This window comes from Podarcis pityusensis (genome assembly GCF_964106645.2).
Source record: "Podarcis pityusensis genome assembly, chromosome: 3".
Classification (NCBI taxonomy): domain Eukaryota; kingdom Metazoa; phylum Chordata; class Lepidosauria; order Squamata; family Lacertidae; genus Podarcis; species Podarcis pityusensis.
The window spans coordinates 121883601-121901735 of NC_138026.1; the positions used below are offsets into that span (position 1 = coordinate 121883601).

General features: G+C 50.7%; 1 protein-coding gene across 2 annotated transcripts in view; it reads right to left on the minus strand.

The window, feature by feature from the left end:
* Positions 1-11923, minus strand: part of CLU (clusterin) — a 44406-nt gene extending 32483 nt beyond the window's left edge. For both annotated transcript variants that reach the window (XM_081001079.1, XM_081001080.1), the window contains exon 1: positions 11803-11923. The gene's annotated coding sequence lies outside the window, so the exon portion shown is untranslated. The remainder of the gene's footprint in view (positions 1-11802) is intronic.
* Between the last annotated feature and the right edge of the window lie 6212 nt (positions 11924-18135).

An 18135-nucleotide genomic window follows, 5' to 3' on the forward strand; every position in this document is an offset into this window, starting at 1 on the left:
CCACATGGAGCTGGTAGACAGCTGCCCTGGACACAGAATTGACCTTGATGGAGAGCTGTGAATCCAGAATGACCCCCAGGCTGCGCACCTGGTCCTTCAGGGGCACAGTTACCAGGGAGTCCTCCACACCTGCCCGTCCCGTCCCCCAAAAACAGTACTTCTGTCTTGTCAGGATTCAACCTCAATCTGTTAGCCGCCATCCATCCTCCAACCGCCTCCAGACACTCACTTTATCTGTCCTGAACGTTCCAACATTCAGCTTCATCGCATGTCCACAAGTACCGGTGTTAGGAGGGAGAAAAACTTTCCTCTGCCCCCTTTTTCATCTTTAATTATTACATTTGCATACCGCCCTTCATCTGCAGATCTCAGGACGGTTCAAAACATTAAGAAAAACCCACAAAATAAGTATTAAAAGCAAGAACAACAACAAACCAATTTTAGAGATTGCCTTAATTGCAGAGACTGCCGTCACGCTCTCTGAAGAGCTGGCGCTCTGATCATGTGCACTGTGCCTTATCTAGTCCAGCCATTGAAAAAAAAAAAACAAACAGGAAACTTGGCCGCAGAGGAGATGACGGCTGAAAAGCGCTCCACCTGAGGCCCTTGGAAGCGGCTGGAGTTTTGCATCGCTCTCCCTGCCCCCTGCCACCCTAGAGACCAGCTGCAAGACCCCCCAAACAGAGCCACAAAATAGGGGTGGACATGCTCTGAGTACAGAGTGTCTGAAGGGAGAAACACACAGAGCTCAGAAGTTTCTTGGCCAGCCTCCCTCGTCTCCATGGCCTGGAGCTTCTGGAATCCAGGGGGGGTGCGGAAATGGGGGCCGCATTGTGCCAAGGTCCCGCTTTCTGGAAACTCCCTCCCTTGTACCCGTTGGGAGGAAGAGTTGCGTAACAGATGGCACTGCCATCCAAGGCAAGCGGGGCGGGCAGGCAGCTCTCACGGAGAAATAGAACGAGGGGGGAGATTGGCATGCTGGCTGCGTGTGCCCTCTGAATCAGCAGGCATAACGGGGGGAAGAAAGGAACAGGCTGAGCCTCCCTCCCTCGGAGATTTTGTGCCTGTGCCCTCAGCAAGACTGGCAGATGGATCCCCACCAGGAGAGGAAAGGGGGAGAGGATTGCTGGGAAAGCGTTCGGAAAAAAGCCAACCCAAACCACCGAGGGTTTGAGCAAAAAAATCCCCGATGATGGCAGGCTGGAGGGGGGCTGGCAAAGAGAGAATAGACAGGGGGAAAACCTTGGTAGACTTTGGTAATCTTTGGCAACACGGTGCCCTGAGCGAAGCCAACATTTGGAGCCCCCAACTCGATCTTCTCAATTGTGGATCTTCTTGATTTTGAACCCCCTTGGCTAGGTGTCGGTACAGTGGTACCTCTGGATGCAAAGGGGATCCATTCTGGAGCCCCATTCGCATCCAGAAGCGAATGCAACCAGCGTCTGCGCATGCGTGGGTCGCAATTCGCCGCTTCTGCACATGCATGTGATGTCATTTTGACCGTCTGCGCATGCGCGAGCGACGAAACCCGGAAGTAACGCGCTCCGCTACTTCCGGGTCGCCACTGAGTGCAACCCAAAAATACTTATCCCGAAGCTACTTCAACCCGAGTTATGACTGTACAGGGAAACCGCAAACACCACCCAAAATCCAACGCTGCTCTTGCTCCAAACACTAGAACTCGCAGTCATCGAAAGAAGCTGAATGTTGGAAGATTCAGGACAGAAAGTGCCGGATTTGCGTATAAGCAAAACAAGCTATAGCTTCGGGCCCCGCTGTCTTGGAGGGCCCCCCGAAATTTAAAGTATACCTGAAGGAGCGTCTCCACCTCCATCGTTCTGCCCAGACACTGAGGTCCAGTGCCGAGGGCCTTCTGGCGGTTCCCTCGCTGCGAGAAGCCAAGTTACAGGGAACCAGGCAGAGGGCCTTCTCGGTGGTGGCGCCTGCCCTGTGGAACGCCCTCCCACCAGATGTCAAAGAGAAAAATAACTACCAAACTTTTAGAAGACATTTGAAGGCAGCCCTGTTTAGGGAAGCTTTTAATGTTTAATAGGTTATTGTATTTTAGTGTTCTGTTGGAAGCCGTCCAGAATGGCTGGGGAAACCCAGCTAGATGGGCGGGATATAAATAATAAATTATTATTGTATTAATATAAAGGAAAAAACCTGGATGTACATTTCCAAAATACAACATAAAAAACAAGAAAAATACAGCAACAGTGTTTTGTGTTGTGTAGGTTCCTATGATGTAAGTCACGGGCCCCGCCTGCTAGCCTGCTCCCTCAAATATCACATATAAAAGGCCCCATTACCTTCAGTAGCTTAAAAGTAAAGGGACCCCTGACCATTAGGTCCAGTCGTGGCTGACTCTGGGGTTGTGGTGCTCATCTCGCTTTACTGGCCGAGGGAGCCGGCGTACAGCTTCCGGGTCATGTGGCCAGCAGGACTAAGCCGCTTCTGGCGAACCAGAGCAGCGCACGGAAACGCCGTTTACCTTCCCGTCGGAGCGGTACCTATTTATTTACTTGCACTTTGATGTGCTTTCGAACTGCTAGGTGGGCAGGAGCAGGGACCGAGCAAGGGGGGCTCCCCCCGTCACGGGGATTCGAACTGCCAACCTTCTGATCGGCAAGTCCTAGGCTCTGTGGTTTAACCCACAGCGCCACCCGCGTCCCTCTTCAGTACCTTAGAGCCTCATCACACCTCAATCCGGCCCTGGGGAACTCGCAACAGCAGGAGACCGACTGCCCATCATGGAGCAGGGAGTAAAATGCTTATTCCCAGAGAACCATTTTATCCTTGAGTGCCAGGGGGCTGCCCCACACAAGTGTGATGCCCAGAGGCAGCAAGAGGCTGTGTGCTTTGGATCCTTGCAACAAGTAGCCAGTGTGTCCCAAGCCGCCCTTGGCCTCCCAGAGCTCGATGGCGTGGGAAGGGAGCAGAAGAGGCATCACGTTGCTCAGACCCACAGGTCAATGGCAAAGCACCTGCTCAGGGATGCAAGAGATCCCTGTCTCAAGCCCTGGCAACGACACCTGGGAACGTGTAGCCGGCAAAGAGCATCTCTCTCCCACCCTCCTCTCCTTCCACCTGCTCAGCGGCAGGGCAGCTGCTTGGCATGGAGAAGGCCCCGGGTTCAACACCCCCCCAGCATCTCCAGTTAAAGGGATCGGGTAGCAGTAGGGGATGGGAAAGACGTGGCCGGCTCGGCCCGGGAGGCCTGCCAACAATTCTGGGCTCAATGGACCAGGGTCAACGCACTACCTCTTTTCAGCGACAAGCACAGTTTTCTCTCTAGACAGGCAACAACAAGGGGGACCCTGCAAAAACTCGGCACATCCACACCGTATACCGTGTTTAAAGACATAAGGAGAGACTGCTGGATCAGGACCGTTGCAGGAATTTATGTATAGGTTGGGGGGGTTGCCCCTCCAGCAGATATCATGCACATGCAGCCCACTACCAAAATCAGCACAATCACTTTTGTGACTTTTGTGATTTGTCCCCACAAAACACTTCATCACAGTTTCTTCCTATCTATTCAAAGGGCCTCTGCTGCAAGAAACCAAAGGTAAGAATTCACTGATAAATGTACTTATGTACTGGCTCACTGGGAAAACTTCAGAAATTCATCTAGACATGTGAGCTAAGCTACTCAGCAGCCCCTCTGCCTGAGTGATAATTCCTGGCATCCTGATACCTGAGTGCCAGACAGGTAGCCATTCCAGAAATAACAAACCCAGATCAAGACAAAAGGGTGTGATGAACTTGGCTGCGAAACAGTGAAATGCAAATATCTCTTTTGTTCCACTTGATGGGTGTTTGGTGGAGGGCAAGGGGAACCATGGGGCAGGGTCCAGGATGCTCAGATTCCTGCCACCAGACCTCCCCTTTCATGATGTAACTGTGATGTATTAGTGATGTAGTTGGGGGGGGGTTGTAACATGGGAATTAAAAGGTAAAGGGACCCCTGACCGTTAGGTTCAGTTGTGGTCAACTCTGGGGTTGTGGCGCTCATCTCGCTTTACTGGCCGAGGGAGCCGGCGTACAGCTTCTGGGTCATGTGGCCAGCATGACTAAGCCGCTTCTGGCGAACCAGTGCAGTGCATGCCGTTTACCTTCCCGCCGGAGCGTTACCTATTTATCTACTTGCACTTTGACGTGCTTTCGAACTGCTAGGTTGGCAGGAGCAGGGACCGAGCAACGGGAGCTCACCCCGTCGCGGGGATTCGAACAGCTGACCTTCTGATCGGCAAGCCCCCAGCTCTGTGGTTTAACCCACAGCGCCACCCGCGTCCCATAACATGGGGATTAGCAGCTAATAAAAGTTTGGGGGCTCTTTTGTTTGGGGCTTCCATCTTGTTCCACCTGGTGGCAGCTGGGAGTCCTGTTGCGACAGTCTTCAGTAAAGACCAAGCCTACTGGCTGCTGTTTTGCTCTGCTATTCCTGGCTGGGGTCCTTGTTTTTGTCCAAGGGAGCCCTCGGATTTCTGCATTAACAGGGCAAAGGGGGCTCATCTAGACCAGCATTCTGTTCTCACTGTGGCAAACCAGATGCCCTAAGGTAAACCCTGCAAGCAGGATTCAAACACAAGACCAACTCTCCCCTGCTGTGGTTTCCAGTGAAATAAATATTTTGATGCTGACCTTGACAGATTAGAGAACTGGGCAAAAACAAACAAGATGAATTTTAACAGGGAGAAATGTAAAGTATTGCACTTGGGCAAAAAAAATGAGAGGCACAAATACAAGATGGGGGACACCTGGCTTGAGAGCAGTACATGTGAAAAGGATCTAGGAGTCTTGGTTGACCACAAACTTGACATGAGCCAACAGTGTGACGCGGCAGCTAAAAAAGCCAATGCAATTCTGGGCTGCATCAATAGGAGTATAGCATCTAGATCAAGGGAAGTAATAGTGCCACTGTATTCTGCTCTGGTCAGACCTCACCTGGAGTACTGTGTCCAGTTCTGGGCACCACAGTTCAAGAAGGACACTGACAAACTGGAACGTGTCCAGAGGAGGGCAACCAAAATGGTCAAAGGCCTGGAAACGATGCCTTATGAGGAACGGCTAAGGGAGCTGGGCATGTTTAGCCTGGAGAAGAGGAGGTTAAGGGGTGATATGATAGCCATGTTCAAATATAGAAAAGGATGTCACATAGAGGAGGGAGAAAGGTTGTTTTCTGCTGCTCCAGAGAAGCGGACACGGAGCAATGGATCCAAACTACAAGAAAGAAGATTCCACCTAAACATTAGGAAGAACTTCCTGACAGTAAGAGCTGTTTGACAGTGGAATTTGCTGCCAAGGAGTGTGGTGGAGTCTCCTTCTATGGAGGTCTTTAAGCAGAGGCTTGACAACCATATGTCAGGAGTGCTCTGATGGTGTTTCCTGTTTGGCAGGGGGTTGGACTCGATGGCCCTTGTGGTCTCTTCCAACTCTATGATTCTATGATTCTATGAAAAGCGTCCCAGCCTCGTAGGGAGGACAGGACTCTCAGAGAGAGCACTTTTGTGGAGGCTCTGCACCGGTCGGGAAATATAGTACAGTACAGGAAGTGGGTGCACGACCTTTCAGAAGACATTCAGAAGCCTCGCTGCTTCTGACTGTGGAGGCAGAGAAGAGCCGTAATGGCTAGTAGCCCTGGACAGCCCTCTTCTAATAATTAATAATAATAAATTTTATTTATACCCCGCCCTCCCCAACCAGAGCCGGGCTCAGGGCGGCTAACACCAGTAAAATTACAGTAAAAACATAATAGGAAAAAAACAATTTAAAATACAGGTTAAAATGCAATTTAAAATGCAGCCTCATTTTAAAAGTAGCCCATAAATCAAAACCATAAGGGGAGGGCAACATAAGGGTCAGACTGGGTCCAAACCAAAGGCCAGGCAGAACAGCTCTGTCTTGCAGGCCCTGTGGAAAGATGTCAAGTCCCGCAGGGCCCTAGTCTCTTGGGACAGAGCGTTCCACCAAGTCAGGGCCAGTGCTAAAAAGGCCCTGGCCCTAGTTGAGACCAATCTAACCACCTTGCAACTTGGGACCTCCAAAACGTCATCATTTGTGGACCTTAAGGTCCTCCGTGGGACATACCAGGAGAGGTGGTCCCGTAGGAACGTGGGTCCTAGGCCACACAGGGCTTTAAAGGTCAAAACCAGCACCTTTGGGGGCGAGGTCAAGCTGTTGCAAGGTTGCAGCAATTTGACCTTACCCCAAAGGCGCTGCTGGTCGGCTGCATCCATAAGACACACCTGACCATAAGACGCACCTAGTTTTTAGAGGGGGAATGCAAGGGAAAAAATATTCTTTAAAGGGAGCGCTGAGCAGAGCCTCCCACCTGCATTCGCTCCATAAGACGCACACACATTTCCCCGTACTTTTTAGGAGAGGAAAAGTGCGTCTTATAGTGCAAAAAACACGGTACCTCTATGAATGTGTCTCATCCTCTTTTAAAGCATCATTCGGAATTTGCTGGTGCCTTTTAGGAAAAATGGCAGTGGAAGGAAACTGATCCAGCAAGTGAGATCTCAGCACCTGCTTTGTCTCTGTCTTTATTCTCTGGGACCAACGAGGCATCAAAATGAGCAAAAGAGAGAGAAGGGCAGAGAAAGGGGGCTGTGAATGCCAGCAAAGTTGGACGGCTGCCCTTCTGCCCAGGCTGCAAAACAAAAGAGGCAGGGAAACAGCTCTGGGACAAAGTAAATTCCTCCCAGAGATAAGGCGCCAGACAGGGAAGAGGAGGAGGAGGAGGAGGAGGAGGAGGAGGAGGAGGAGGAGGGAATTGTTCCTGCACTTGCAAACAAAAAATAAAAACAGAGAAAAGAGAGAGAGAGAACCCTCTTGATTCAAGCCCTGAGCCCTTGATTGTGCAAACAGACCATAATGATCTTCCATGCCTTTCAAACACACACAGCTGCCCACACCACCTCTCCAATTCCAGGGCCTGGATGAAAAACACGGAACGGTGTCAGCTGCGTTTCACAGCGGCCGGCATTTCACGCGCGGAAGCCAGCCACACAAATCTGCCGGGATCACATTCCACAAACTGGCTGCGCATCGCTGGCCCTCTCTCCAACCAGATTGCATCTCAAATGAGAAAAGCCAGTAGCTCAGCCCAGCCTGGAAGCCCTGCCAGGCCACAGTTGCTCAGTGATGGCAGAAATGCTCTCTGCACTGTTCTTCCCATGCTCCTGTGTGGATTTCTAGTGGGCCCTGGCAAATAATAATAATAATAATAATAATAATAATAATAATATATTATTATTATTATTATTATTATTATTATTTATAACCCGCCCATCTGGCTAGGCTTCCCCAGCCACTCTGGGCGGCTTCCAACAAAATATTAAAATACAGTAATGCATCAAACATTAAAAGCTTCCCTAAATAGGGCTGCCTTCAGATGTCTTCTAAAAGTCTGGTAGTTGTTGTTCTCTTAGTGGGAGAACACTAAGTGGGAGGGCGTTCCACAGGGAGGGAGCCACCACCGAGAAGGCCCTCTGTCTGGTTCCCTGTAACTTGGCTTCTCGCAACAAGGGAACCACCAGAAAGCCCTCGGCACTGGACCTCAAATAAAGTCTTATTTTCCAAATGATGGAGTGACTGTGATTGATTCTCAGTTAAATATCTGGCTAGTTCAGAGGACAACCTTGAGCCAGGTTAAGAACTTCCGAGTACTTAAAGAAGAAAAGTCACTTTTCCCAGGGACAATCCTAATTACATTTTCTTAATGGTGACACGGACCATTCATAACGTAGGGATATTCTTCACAACTGTGAGGGTTGGGGCAAGTGAAGATGAGCGACGAAATTTAGGTACAGCCTTTTGCACTGCTCCTGCTTGGGCTGCACGGAAAAGGCATTTTGGTTCCTGAAATTCATTCTGATTGTGCGGATCAAATAAAACTGCTAGAATGCCACAGGACTTTGCATTAGTGTGTGAAAACAGCCCAGATTCAATGATCCCCAGATGGTGGAGACGCCAGGCACCAATCCTGGCTCCCGGGCATCTTCACTTGGTTGCAAGTGGTTGATAGCCAGATATTCCGCTTTGGTGGCTATAACCTTGGTTTAAGGAACCTAGCTTATATATTTTAGTTTCTAACATCTAGTCCAACCCCCTGCAAGGCTGGAATCTCAACTAAAGCATCCCTGACAGAGAGCCATCCAACCTTCGCTTAAAAACCTCCACCACCTTCCGAGGGAATCTGTTCCACTGTCAAATGCCTCTTACATGATGCCAGCTCTGCGATGCGGGCGAGTCCTTCCACCCCAATAACAGGCACAATCTTTGTATTCTTTGATAGCAATAAGCCATCCGCTGCGGCACTCTGAATACAGCAAGCGTTCCCTGTTTGCAGACATGACCGGCTCCTTCGAAGGGGAGAGAAAAGCAAATTTGGCCAGCTTTTATGAATACTCTTCCAGGAATCTTTTGAGATTTGGGTTTAAAAAACCCAAGCAAGTTTCTAGCTCTCATTAACGCAGAAGAATACGCTGCCTGCAAACTTGGGAGAACAGCCAAGGGCCGAAAGCCTTTCAAGGCAAGACCCAGTGTCAAAATGAATGGGGCACCAAATCACGGGGGTGTGCAAGAGAGATATGATCACTATTGTCATCCCTCTAGAGCCCTCGCGTTTGACACTCTTCCCTGCTGCTCTTTGAGCACCAGAGCACAGCTATCCGGTGCAATCGCATTTCAGAGCAGGAACAAAGCCCGTCGTGAGAGATCAAACGGATCCTGCCCCGGGTCTTGCACTTAAGGAACAAGCTGCCCCAAACACCTAAAAATCTGCAACAATTTTCCAGGCACAAGAGGGGGAGAGAGGGAGAGAAGGAAGAGAAGTATCAAACGCTGCCACAAAGAACTGCAATTGCAGAAAAATGAAACGACACGGCTGGTGGGTTGCAATTCGGCTGCAAAAGGCCCATTTTAGAGCTCACCAGAACCTAAGAAGTGCCCTTTCTGGGAGATGATATATAATGAAATGAAAAAAAATGTTTAAAATAACTTTTGTTTAAAAAAAAAAGAAGCTTTTCTATTAGGAATTATGGGTACAGATGTTCCAAAGGAGACCAGAAAAGATATTTTATGTACGCGACAACAGCCGCACGGATGCTACTAGCCCAGGGATGGAAAGAAGAAAGAGTTCCCTATGAGGGAGGAATGCCAAGCAGAGCTGATGGACTGTGCAGAGATGGCAAAGTTGACCGGAAAGCGAAGGAATCAAGAGGATGAAAACTTTTAAAAAGAATGGAGGAATTTTATAATCTGTTTGAGAGACGGTTGCAAGAAAATGAAAACAGCAGGGTTTTAATCTCACTTGCAAAACACTATAATTTTATGTTTGTAAAATCAAATAAAAATGATTTCATTAAAAAAAGAACCGAAGGAGAGCCTGCTAGATCAGGTCACCCATTTTTCAAACCATCCAAGCTGCATGTGGCAGGGAGTTCCATAGTTTCTGCACTGAGTGAATCTGTCCTGAATCTTCTAACCTTCAGCTTCATTAAAGGTAAAGGTAAAGGGACCCCTGACCATTAGGTCCAGTCGTGGCCGACTCTGGGGTTGCGACGCTCATCTCGCTTTACTGGTCAAGGGAGCCAGCGTACAGCTTCCGGGTCATGTGGCCAGCAGGACTAAGCCACTTCTGGTGAACCAGAGCAGCGCACGGAAACGCCGTTTACCTTCCCGCCGGAGTGGTACCTATTTATCTACTTGCACTTTGAGGTGCTTTCGAACTGCTAGATTGGCAGGAGCAGGGACCGAGCAGCGGGAGCTCACCCTGTCGCGGGGATTCGAACCGCCGACCTTCTGATCGGCAAGTCCTAGGCTCTGTGGTTTAACCCACAGCGCCACCCGCGTCCACAAATTCTAAAGTTATGAGAGAGTTATGAGTCATCCTCTATCCACTACCTCCAAGCCAGGCATAATTTTTTACCCTCTTCCTCATAGCTGAAAGCCGTTCGACAGTGATACAGACTCCCTCGGAAGGCGACGCACTCTCCATCGCAGAATCATAGAGTTGGAGGGGACCTCAAAGGTCATCCAGACCAACCCCCTGCAAGGCAGGAATCTCAACTGTAGCATCCATGAGGTTGGAGGCTTTCAAGCAAAGGTTGGGTGGCCATCTGTCAAGGATGCTTTAGATGCGATTCCTGCATTGCGGGGGGTTGAGCTGGATGACCTTTGGGGTTCCCTCCCTCCTCCAGAGTTCTGTTTCTGCTCGTCTTTTCTCTGAACTAAAAAGCCCCAAAGGCTGCAACCTTTCTTCATGGAGTCGTTCCATCCCTTCAATTTTGCGTGCAGTTTTCTAAACTTCTCCCACCTCTACAATATCCTTTTTGAGCTGGATGAAGGCTGCAACTCGGGCGAGGAAAGAGGGAGCTGGAAGGGATTGGGGTACCCTCCCTCTTGCAATTTGGGGTGGTGCAGGGCCTGCCCCCTCAAACTCCACCCCACCCTCCCCTTCCTCGGTTTCCCCCATGGCGGCATCTAGACTGGCCAAGACCTGCACACTTCCTCCCTCTGCCAAAGCCCCAGATAGGAATTCAGAGGCATGTTTTGAACGGTCATGAGGTCTAGAAACCTTGCCAGGCGAAAGCCCACCGCTGATGCGTCAACAACTCTCTGCCCGAGTGCCATTCCGGGGTCAGCAAAGCATTGTTTCCCAAAGGCAGCCACGGAGCCAGAAAGTGCATCAGGGACACCGTGCCCAGCCTACGAAAGGAACACGGTGTTCCTGGTCTGCTTAATCTGACCCAACTCAGCTGCGGTGACAAAGCCTTGCCCATCCTCAAGGCCAGGGACGGATTCTGCATGGCAACGAGGGCGGGGCTCAGGGCACAGGATCTGCACCAACGGCCCCCCCCCCCTGCAGCCTCCCACATCTCCAGGGAGGGCAGCTGAAGGCTGCCTTGTCTGAATTCCCAGAGAGATGCTGCCAGTCAGTGCAGGCCATATAGGGAGAGGTGGAGCAACGGTTTGACTCGGGATAAGGAAGCTCCCAACTCCGTTCAGTATAAGGAAGTGAAACGCTCTTAATTGAAGGGGGGAAGCACAAGGCCTGGGTTCTCACCACTATACAGCACTTCCCTCCAGCGGACCCCCTGGAGACTGCGTTCAGGAGCCAGGTTCCCAACCACTAGGCGAGACAGCCTGCCCTCTTTCCCATCAATGTGCCACTCTACGGCAACCCGCACGCTCCGTCTCGGGGGCGCACCCAGCCCATCCTCTCCCCCACACCCCACGCCGAGCACGCGCGTACAAACCAACCCACACGCGTGCGCGTACACAGACACACACACCCCTCCAGCAACGCAAGACGTCCCAGTCCGAGTTATCCCGCAAAGACCCGCTCCTTTCCCACCATCCCCAAAAAGGCCGTTTTCTAACCGCGTCCTTGAGGGAAAGCGTTCACACGTGACGCGTGTGCCCGCGCAGGTCAGACTAGGGCTTTCGCCGCATCCACCTACACAGCAGATGTGCGGTGGTCGTTTCTTGAGTCGACCACCCCTCCCCGCCCCACTTGACCTACTCCGAAGCAGGTGCGCACTGCAGAGCTCGCCTCTCCGGCTCCGCGCACGTGTGGATGCGCTGCTCCGGAAAGGAAACGGGGGGTTCTGCCTTTGCAAATATTAACCATCCTCGCCTCCCCTCGCGCGCGCGCTTCCCAGCCCTTTGCAAACCCTGCCCGGCCTGCGCAGATATCCGCAGCCGCTGTTTGGAGGCGAAGGGCGCAAAATCCAGCCGACTTTGCGCGCCGCCTCCACTTTTCCTGCAAAAGCGCTGCCGCTGCATCACCTCTCGAGTCGCTCTCGGCTTGTCCTCCTCGCCCGGTCGATCCGTGGCGCAGTGGCCGCTCTGCGCTTTTATAGGCGGGTCCCTCCCCCCCCCCTTCTCTCCCCCCCCCCCTCAGCTGCTCTGAGCTCATCGCAAGACAGACAGCAACCTCCACCCCCCCTCCCCGCCCGCCCGGGATGGAGCCTGGGAAAGCAGCAAGCCAGAGCGCAGCTCCCCGACCTGCCGCCAGGGGTAGCTCCCGCTCCATCGCCGACGGGGCGCCCCCCAAACTGGTTCTGGTTCCCCCAGACTCCCGCTGTTTGTTCAAGCATGGGGGGTCCATTCGTAAAAGGAGAGCCAGAGCGACCTCCCCCCCCAGGCCTTCTCACCGTCCCCCATCACCGCAAAGCCCCTTTCTCCAAAGCCTTCTTCATGCACATGAAGAAGAAGAAGAGTTTGGATTTGATATCCCGCTTTATCACCTCCCCAAGGAGTCTCAAAGCAGCTAACATTCTCCTTTCCCTTCCTCCCCCACAACAAACCCTCTGTGAGGTGAGTGGGGCTGAGAGACTTCAGAGAAGTGGGACTGGCCCAAGGTCACCCAGCAGCTGCATGTGGAGGAGCGGAGACGCGAACCCGGTTCCCCAGATTACAGGACTACCGCTCTTAACCACTACACCACACTGGCTCTCTGAATTACCGTATTTTTCGCTCTACAACACAGACCCGACCATAACACGCACGTAGTTTTTAGAGGAGGAAAACAAGAAAAAAAATATTCTAAACGAAACAGTGGATGTATGATTTTTGTGGTTCATGCTGTGTCCACAGACATGTGATCTGACAGTGAGTTTGGAGTAGCCCAATGCAAAAAATCCTGAGGATCCATGTGGATCCATGCTTTGTAACCACGTTTTTGCACCACTGTGGCCCCAGGCAACAGTGGGTGCGTGATTTTTTGGTGCAAGATGTAGCCATGGACATGCTATGTGATCTGATAGTGAATTTGGGGTGACCCAGTGCAAAAATCCTGAGGATCCATGTGGATCCGTGCTTTGTAACCACGTTTTAAGTGGGGAGGGAAGGAAAAGCACTCGAGGGACAAGGAGCACGCGTGGGGTGGGTGGAGAAGGATGCAGCTAATAATGAAGAAGAGGGGTTTAAGGGGAGAAGGCTCCTCTCCTCTCCCGCTTTGCTCCTTTAAAGCAAGCAGGCTCTGCTTTTCTCCCTCCTCCCCGCTCATCCCCGGCTTAGCGAGCTGAAAAACTTTGCTGCTATTTAGCGAGCTGAGTGGGGAGGAGAGAGGGACAGAGAGCCTGCTTGCTTTAAAGGAACCAACCGGACAGGAGCTGCTTACACTCATGTAAGCGGCTCCTCTCCCGCTTTGCTCCTTTAAAGAAGCAGGCTCTCTGTCCCTCTCTCCTCCCCACTCAGCGGCTCTTCTCCCGCTTTGCTGTTTCAAAGCAAGCCACGGAGGAAGGAAGGAAGGGGAACCATGGATCCTCTGCTCACGACTGCAGCAGACCCCGCCCCCGCCACCTGTACGCATTCCCTCCATAACACGCACAGACATTTCCCCTTAGTTTCTAGGAGGAAAAAAGTGAGTGTTATGGTGCAAAAAATACGGTATTTGTTGCTGTTTAGTCGTGCCCGCCTCTTCGTGACCCCCTGGACCAGAGCACACCAGGTTATGTCTCTGCTTTTTAAGATGCTGTCTAGGTTTGTCATTGCTTTTCTCCCAAGAAGCAGGCATCTTTTAATTACGTGGCTGCTGTCACCATCTGCAGTGAGCATGGAGCCCAAGAAAGTAAAATCTCTCACTGCCTCCATTTCTTCCCCTTCTATTTGCCAGGAGGTGATGGGACCAGTGGCCACGATCTTCATTTTTTTGATGTTGAGCTTCAGACCATATTTTGCGCTCTCCTCTTTCACCCTCATTAAAAAGTTCTTTAATTCCTCCTCACTTTCTGCCATCAAGGTTGTGTCATCTGCATATCTGAGGTTGTTGATATTTCTTCCGGCAATCTTAATTCCGGCTTGGGATTCATCCAGCCCAGCCTTTCGCATGATGAATTCTGCATATAAGTTAAATAAGCAGGGAGACAATATACAGCCTTGTCGTACTCCTTTCCCAATTTTGAACCAATCAGTTGTTCCATATCCAGTTCTAACTGTAGCTTCTTGTCCCACATAGAGATTTCTCAGGAGACAGATGAGGTGATAGAATCATGGAATTGTGCCGTTGGAAGGGACCCTGAGGATCATCCAGCCCAACCCCATGAGATGCAGGAATCTCAGTTGAAGCATCCCTGGCAGATGGATATCCAACCTCTGCTTTAAAACCTCCAAGGAAGGAGAGTCCACCACCTCCCAAGGGAGACTGGACCACTGTCCAACAGTTCTGACTGTCAGAAAGTTTTTCCCAATGTTTAGTCTTGTCACTTGAAGCCATGGGTTCGAGTCCTACCCTCCAGAACAGGAGAAAACAAGCTTGTTCCCTCGTCCTTTTGAAAGCCCTTTAGATATTTGATGATGGCTACCATATCCCCTCTCAGTCTGCTCTTTTCCAGGCTAAACATACCCAGCTCCTTCAACCGTTCCTCATCAGGCTTGACTTCTAGACCCTTGATCATCTTAATAATAATAATAACAATAAATTTTATTTATACCCCGCCCTCCCTGGGCTCAGGATGGCTAACACCAGTACAAGTTACAGTAAAAACATAATAGGGAGGAAAAGGGAAAAAACCATTTAAAATACAGGTTAAAATGCAATTTAAAATGCAGCCTCATTTTAAAAGTAGCCCATAGATCACATCAAGGGAGGGAGACATAAGGGTCAGACTGAGTCCAAACCAAAGGCCAGGTGGAACATCTTAGTTGCGCTCTTTGGGTTTGGTCTGCCAACCAGGTGCAAATCCTCCTAACGGTTGCCTCATCCAGCCCTCATTTTGCCTACTTCTCCACGAGAATATCGTGGGGGACTTTGTCAAAATCAATTTCAATAGGAGCTTTGCAACAGGTGGGACAGGGTTCTTACAATCCCCATCTTGCTTGTTTTATTTTTATTTATTAGATGTCCCCCTTGGGATCCATTCCAACTCTACAATTCTGTGATTACATTTATATACCATGTTTTTCTTCCAAGGAGCTCAGAGAGGTCTCCCCATTTCATTCTCGCAGCAATACTGTGAGGCAGGCTAGGCTAAGAGACAGGGACTGTCACAAAATCACCCAGTGAGCTTCATAGCTGAGCAGGGATTTGAACCCAGGTAAACTGCTCCCAAGTTGTTAAGGGCTTTATATACCATTAGTAACACTAATCGTAATGATGATAATAATACCATCTCCACAATAACCTGTGATAACCCAGAGAATCGGGTTGTGGGTGAGAGTCTGGGTCGCTTCAAAGGGACAGCAGCGGTTGTGGCTGCAGCAGCCGGGCAGCTGTGAGGATGCTGACATCCGCACATCCAGTGGTGGAAGTGAAACTGGGGCAGGGGGCTAAAAATAAAAGAAATGCTTGCTCAGCTGTGGCAACTGATCTCTTGCCAAATCACAAGATCTGTCTGGCTTTGGGGTTTGTCAGATCTGAGAGAAGGGACTTCTGCAGAACACACCTTAGAAACCTCGCTGGATAGCATCATAAGATTCTAGAGTGGGGATAGACCCCAATGTGGGGATGTTCAGGGTGGCAGGAGAGGATATATTGATTATTAATATCTTTCCTAACTTGCGTTAGCAAGTTCCTTTACTTAGCAGAGTTTACATTCCTGTGATGGCCTGGGATTCGGACTCGGATGCTGAACCTGAGGGATCCCAGCCTGCACAGGATTTCCCACCTCCAGAACCAGCTGAGCCGGGGCTGGGGCATGAGCCTGAAGGGTCCTCACCTGTGCTGGATCCTCAGGTGCAGGCACCAGCCGAGTCTGCTCTGGCTCCTGAGGTGATGGAGGACCCATTGCCTACAGGTGCTCCACCCTCAGCCCCATCAGGGGAAGCTGAGGTTGCCTCTGGGTCCGGTAACCCTCCAGCCTCTCCTGAGCTGCAGAGGCTCAGGGCAGAGAGGCGGAGGGAACTAAGTTCCCGCAGGAGGAGTGCTCAGCTCCAGGCCAGGAGAGGCGAGTCACCAGAGGATTGGGGCCGCCCTATGCCTCGGGGCAGATAAAAGCCGGCCAACCCCAGTCCCAAGTTGCGGGAGCAACATGTTTGGTTGCTAGTTCCTGCCTGAACCCTGTCCTGCTTTCCTGCCTGAGCTCCTGACCTGCCCTGGCTCCCTGCTTGCAAGCCTGTTCCTGACTTCACCCGACTCCCTGCCCTGCACCCAGCTTCAGCTACTACAGACTGCCTCCACGTTGCACCTTTGACCATGGACCGGACTTGGACCTCGCCTCTCAGGTAACCCACAGGACCAGCACAATTCCCCTTTTCACATGCACAGCAGATAGCTGGTTGCAGGCTCGTGTGAGTCTCTCACTGTTATACAATTCAGTCTGTCTCAGATTGAATTGTATAGTTCCTGGTAAGTTTGCTTGAATCCCTCTTAAAAGAATAAAGACACGACAATCTTATTCGAAGTCAATAAAATAAGTTTACTCACATCAGTTCACAGTTGGATTCCTGAAGGCAGAATTAGTTACAAGTATGTACATGTGGATCTACCCCATATGGGGGAATAATCCCAGTGCTGCTGCTAGCTGAATGAGCAAGCATTGGGGGGGCTTGAAAGAGAGTCTTCATTCCCTGATGGGCCTCCCTTCTGTCAGCAGAGGGCAGCATCCCCAAGCGCTTAAGCCCTCTGTGGGAACGAGGGTCTCTTGTTAGCCTGTTACAAGAAAGATCACCAGGAGATCCCTGCAGCCACTGGGTTAGCCAAGGTAAAGGTAAAGGGACCCCTGACCATTAGGCCCAGTTGTGGCCGACTCTGGGGTTGCGGCGCTCATCTCGCTTTACTGGCCGAGGGAGCTGGCATACAGCTTCCGGGTCATGTGGCCAGCATGACTAAGCCGCTTCTGGCGAACCAGAGCAGCGCATGGAAACACCTTTTCCCTTCCCGCCGGAGCGGTACCTATTTATCTACTTGTACTGGTGTGCTTTCGAACTGCTAGGTTGGCAGGAGCAGGGACCGAGCAACGGGAGCTCACCCCGTCACTGGGATTCGAACCACTGACCTTCTGATCGGCAAGTCCTAGGCTCTGTGGTTTGACCCACATCGCCACCCGCGTCCCTCGTACCACTTGTTTACAGTGAGATGAAACAAGCCCCCCTCTCCGCCCCCCCACAGTCTCTCAGTCCTTGTTACACTCTGTGTGTCCTACGACCACCAACCCCAAATGTCAGCTGCAATGTTGCTATCTTCCATTCAGCAGCCTCACGGCCCACGGGTAGAAACTGTTCTTTAACCTGTTGGTGCGACTTATCATGCTTCTGTATCTACTGTCTGAGGGCAGGAGATTTCAGAGGTGCTGGCCAGAGTGTGAGTCATCCCTGAGAATGTTCCTCGCTCTTCTGAGGCAATGGTCTCCTGCGATGACATCTAGTGGACTCAGGGGACAGCCCATAATATCATGTGCTGTCTTCACCACCCTTTGTAGGGACTTTCTGTCTGTGGCTGTCAAACCAGCGTACCACACCGTAATACAGTATGAGAGAACACTTTCTATCATGGTCCGATAGAAGGAAATCATCAGTTGCTGTCTAACATTTATATATGTCTGTGTGTGTGTGTATATATATATATATATATATATATATATATATATATATATACCGTATTTTTTGCTCTATAAGACTCACTTTTTCCCTCCTAAAAAGTAAGGGGAAATGTGTGTGCGTCTTATGGAGTGACTACAGGCTGCACGGCTATCCCAGAAGCCAGAACAGCAAGAGGGATCACTGCTTTCGCTGCGCAGCAATCCCTCTTGCTGTTCTGGCTTCTGGGATTCGGATTTTTTTTTTCTTGTTTTCCTCCTCCAAAAACTAGGTGCGTCTTATGGCCTAGTGCGTCTTATAGAGCGAAAAATACGGTGTGTATGTATATATATATATATATATATATATATATATATATGTATATATATCAGATGACTTCTAAAAGTCTGGTAATTGTAATTCTCTTTGACATCTGATAGGAGGGTGTTCCACAGGGTGGGTGCCACCACTGAGAAGGCCCTCTGTCTGGCTCCCTGTAACCTTGCTTCTCGCAGTGAGGGAACCGCCAGAAGGCTCTCAGAGCTGGACCTCAGTGTCCGGGCTGAACGATGGGGGTGGAAATGCTCCTTCAGGTATACTGGGCCTTTGAGGCTGTTTAGGGCTTTCAAGGTCAGCACCAACACTTTGAATTGTGTCCGAAGT